Source organism: Octopus sinensis, linkage group LG6 (assembly GCF_006345805.1).
Source record: "Octopus sinensis linkage group LG6, ASM634580v1, whole genome shotgun sequence".
Lineage (NCBI taxonomy): Eukaryota > Metazoa > Mollusca > Cephalopoda > Octopoda > Octopodidae > Octopus > Octopus sinensis.
The window spans coordinates 8950292-8955310 of record NC_043002.1 but is presented as its reverse complement, the minus strand read 5'-3'; the positions used below and the strand labels follow the sequence as shown (position 1 = coordinate 8955310).

General features: G+C 38.2%; 1 protein-coding gene across 3 annotated transcripts in view; it reads left to right on the top strand.

The window, feature by feature from the left end:
* Positions 1 to 4071: 4071 nt before the first annotated feature.
* LOC118763701 overlaps positions 4072 to 5019 on the top strand; it is a 5704-nt gene continuing 4756 nt past the window's right edge. For 2 of the 3 annotated variants that reach the window (XM_036503486.1, XM_036503484.1), the window contains exon 1: positions 4072 to 4417. The gene's annotated coding sequence lies outside the window, so the exon portion shown is untranslated. Of the gene's footprint in view, positions 4418 to 4952 lie in introns of those variants that run through there. The other variant, XM_036503485.1, reaches the window with a different exon arrangement.

The window sequence follows — 5019 nt, the reverse complement described above, 5'->3', positions numbered from 1 at the left end:
GCTTTGCACTCTCTTTCCTATCAGATAGCCAACTCAATTTAAACGTGAATCCAAAATGGTGTTCCAGTTGCCCACAAGCATCAAAGAGCAGAATATTTTTAGGGAAACGGCCTAACTCTTGAAGAAACATGGCCGTCTTATTCTGGTCATCAAGTAGTTTGAAGGTACACCCTTTTCAACTGTTTACATCCAGATCCACAAAATTACCTCTGAGTCTAAAAGATGGACCATTCCAAAACAAAACTGACCTCGCCTCTTAATCCTGGTCAACTTGGAAATAAATGGATCTCTCAGAAAACAGGCATGAAAATATGTGGATCGGAAACTCTTGCCTTTCTGACAGCTAGTACATCAATATATAAATGATCTGAGATCATTGAGTTGGTGTCCCTGCTTCTAAATTGACATCAGGCCACGAGTACTTACACTGCTATTTTGTGTAAGGCCATGTTCAATAGAAAGTGGGTTATGAGAACGGCTCACCGAGTTCCTATCAAAATACAGATGTTTTTTTCTATAGTCATCGTTTTATATTCCCTCTAAAGTTTTCTATTCTATTGGAGTTCTTTTGTTTTAAAATATGTGTGTTGTCAAACTCGAGCGATTTTTTATGTGATGGAATGTCATTCGTTAATGTAATGTAGTTATTACGTGTGATCGTTTAGTTTTTTTTTTATTGTTTGTATTATGGCTGTGTAGTTAATAATTTCGTTTTCTGTTTATGCTCGAAAATGTGTTGTGACTCTTGTTGAGTGCGCGAGTGAAGGAGCGCTTGTGTTTGCGAGGTGGTGGTAGTGGCGTATATACATTTCTTTACTGCCCACAAGGGGCAAAACACAGAGGAGACAAACAAGGACAGACAAACGGATTAAGTCGATTACATCGACCCCAGTGCGTAGCTGGTACTTTATTTATCAACCCCGAAAGGATGAAAGGCAAAGTCGACCTCGGCGGAATTTGAACTCAGAACGTAACGGCAGACGAAATGCGGCTACGCATTTCGCCCGGCGTGCTAACGTTTCAGCCAGCTCGCCGCCTTCGGTAGTGGCATATATAATAGCAGTGGTGTTGCTAAATCAGCTGACAGTGCAGTTGCTATTGATTAATGTATCATTGCTTATTGTTAGTCACTTAGGGTCTTCATCGTCATTACTCTTGTAATTAATTTTTTCCGTGATGTAACTTTATTGTGTAATTTTCTTCTAGTTAGCACTTCGTGAGCTTTTGAAAGCCATTTTATGGGTCTGTAAGTTTGTCTTTTCTTCTTTTTTTTTATTTGGACATTAAGATGGTTTTCTCCTTAATGACTCCGCCCTTTGTTCCTCTTGTCTTTTCGGTGTATGACGCCCTTATAGATAGTGTGTGTGAGAGTGTGGGGTAACGAAAGAGAGATTTAAGGTTTTGGTGAGTACCAGAGATAGCTCTGGGGAACATTGTTTGGAGATAGTAGAAATTACATTTGCAGAGCCAAGAACCATCTTGGTCTTGAGCAATTGTAGATAATTTCTCACCGGCAGTGTATGTGTGATTGATGATGAACGAGTTAGAGTATAAAGGGATAGATGGGAAAGAAAAGCGGAACAAAAAGAGAGCATAGAGTTGTAATTAAGGCAGATGTTGGCATATCAATAAGCGAAAAGAGAAAAATCACTTGTGACCGGGAAAAGTAAAGATCCAAGAAGCTTTCAGTTATCTCTCTATATATAAACGGCAAAATGTCTGTCTGTGTGTGTGTGTGTATCCTTTATACAAATCCACAATTTTTCAGTTAGAGGGCTAGCACTTTCTATGGTCATTCAAAACCGTCCAAGGGTGGTCGTGCACATCTTTACATTTCCCCAGTCACCCCGCAAAGCCATTAAAAAAATCAATAGAAATGACTTTTTTGTGAATTTTCTATCCAAAACCCAATTAAAATGTCCGAAACTTGATACGCCAATTGAATGCCAGCTAGCTGTATGTGATTGGTCGGAGATTTGGACAGTACTCGCGTGTATGTGCGCACGCACGCAGCTGTATATGCATGCACTAGCACTATGATAACATCGATAACACTTACACAGCTAAGGTATTATGTACCATATATGTGGCTTAAAGAATTTGACGGAGGAATGCCCCAAAGAAAAAAGTAGTGTTTGTTCACTACAGCTTTAGCTGCTAGCGGTTGTAAGTTTTGTTCTATATTTCCTGAATGAAACGCATCAGTAATTCAACAAGCAAAGAATGCAGTATAATAGCTTTGAAACCATATTCTTGGTTAAAACCAAGAATATGGTCCTTGACGCTGATGGTCATCATCATGATCATGATCATCATCATCGTCGTCGTCATCATCATCATCATCATCATCATCATCATCATCATCATCATCATCAGAAGCAGCAGCAGCAGCAGCAGCAGCAGCAGCAGCAGCAGCAACAACAACACCAGCAGCAGCAGCAGCAGTGGAGGCGCAATGGCCCAATGGTTAGGGCAGCGGACTCGCGGTCGGAGGATCGCGGTTTCGATTCCCAGACCGGGCGTTGTGTGTGTTTATTGAGCGAAAACACCTAAAGCTCCACGAGGCTCCGGCAAGGGGGTGGTGGCGACCCCTGTTGTACTCGTTCGCTCCAACTTTCTCTCACTCTTTCTTCCTGTTTCTTGTCCCCGACTTCCTACGCAACCGCTGAGCCTGGATGCGCATTCATCCATCCGTCGATGCTCTCGGTGTCGGGGGTTGACCCGCTTTCTCTTCTGCGGGTCTTACGACTAGCAAAGGACCACGTTTCGGACTTCTCCCACTACAGAGACGCGATCTTGAGTGCTCTGGGGCGAGGACCGTTTCGCTCAACAAACAAACAAACAGCAGCAGCAGCAAAAGCAGCAACAACAGATGTTAGACTCTGCCACCGGTGAGAAGATTCTTAGAAGAGGTCTGCGAACGTCTTGACAGCTTTTATGTGAATTTAAGAGCTGCTGGAAATCGTAGATACTTAACATTCACATAATTAATCGACTGCACACCATAGTGACATCTATTTCATACTTGTGTCAACTAGATGTGCATCACTTACATTTATCACTTGCTGGCTATTGTATAAAAAAGCACGTTAAACATATTTGCTCAATATAATAAATATTGTTTTCTCTTACTTCCAACCGACATTCTTAACCTTTTTTTTTAATAAATAGGATAACACGCGACCTACTAGGAGTAAAATAAGATATTTTATTTTTTGCTTTATTATATAATTCATACATCTTTAATACAAACTGAGTGATTTAGTGCTGAGAATATAACTGAAATCTCGTAATTTATCACCTGAACTCAGTGACATATCCAGGTTAATTGCATTGACGTCAGTCAATGAGTTTGTGCATCTAAACTGAATATCTGCAACGAAAGTTTCATAAATGTACACTGTTCACCTGGTGTGTACCGAAATGTACAACTTCTGTACTTCGAATTTTATTTCACCTTGTATTTTCTAGAAAATCTCTTGAAGATATGGGCGTTTGTAAGTATCATATTCAATTACATTTGTTTATCATACCAATGTGTGTGTGTGCGAGCGGGTGCGTGTGTGTGTCTGTGTGTGTGTGTGCCTGCGTGTTACCAATTAAGTATGATATAAATACAGTATTAAACAATAAATTAGTAATATTTAGGATAAGTCACCTGTGAGCAAAAAGCTCATTATTTCTCAAAAGTACACAACAAATAAGGGATCTTTTCGGTTTGAACGGCAGTTTTTCTAGCGGTGTCATATGAAATTGTCACCCATATAATTATAGTATCGATCTATTGCATTTTAATCTATTTTAGGGTTAGGGTTAGGGTTAAGGTTAGGGGTGGGGGAAGGATATCTCTTTTTCTTCAGAAATGTAACTAAACCCAATCTGTTTCTTAAACGAGGGACATATTCATACGGCACAGAATGTTTTCACCCCAATAGACGTCATTGATTGGTTGAAATTGCAGAAATTGAAGAAAAAAACAACAAATATCTTACAAACTATAGAATTTTCTCAATAAAGCCAAGATAAAAAGATGTTTTATAAAAACACATTCTACCAGTATACGAAGTTTGAAAGTTTTTAGGTACGTGAAAATTATTTTAAAAAACTGCCGTTCAAACCGAAAAGATCCCATATAAGAAGTAAATCACACGTAATCTGTTGATCTTGAAATATTTATCAGATGTTGTTCAGACATTAGGATTTCGTACTTTACATATCTATATTGATATTTCTTAGCTATGTGTTTCTTATTTTAGATTGTCAATTTATATTAGCCTTATGTTTAGCGATATGGATTGCATTGATTAACGTTTCACCTATATCCACTTCATCAATTAATGAACGGACTCGCATCAACTTGGCTCTGTGTCTTACACAAGAGGCCGGAAAAGCTGCAAACGAGACATTGAACTATCTTGTGAGTAATCACTAAATTCTTTATTCCTTCATTTTTAGTTTCTTATTATATAATCAACTAGCAGTATCGCCCGGCGTTGCTCGGGTTTGTAAGGGAAATAACTATATAAGCATTTTTAGAGAGTTATAGCCAAAAATAGCAAAAAAATGCATTAAAAATGGAAAAAAAATTATGGTAAATTTTTTTTTAAATCGTTGACTCACCGTAGACATTTTTAGAGAGTTACTTCCCTTATATAATAGCGAAAAAATGGAAAAAAATGATGGTAAATTTTTTTTTAAATCGTTGACTCATCGTAGACATTTTTAGAGAGTTACTTCCCTTATATAATTGCAAAAAAAATGCATTAAAATGGAAAAAAGTGATGGTAATTTTTTTTTTAAATCGTAGACTCATCGTAGACGCGCGCTAATACCCAGAAGGGCTCGATATGAATCACGACTATAAGATACCCGGTTTTGGTTAAACTGCACCGCAAAATGTGGGAGTAGTTAGGAATCTAAATCGTAGGAGACATACAGCATACAACCTCTCTTTTATACATAAAGTCATCATATGAAAATCACAAAATCTCTTAGTAAATGTTTCTTATGTTTTTGCAC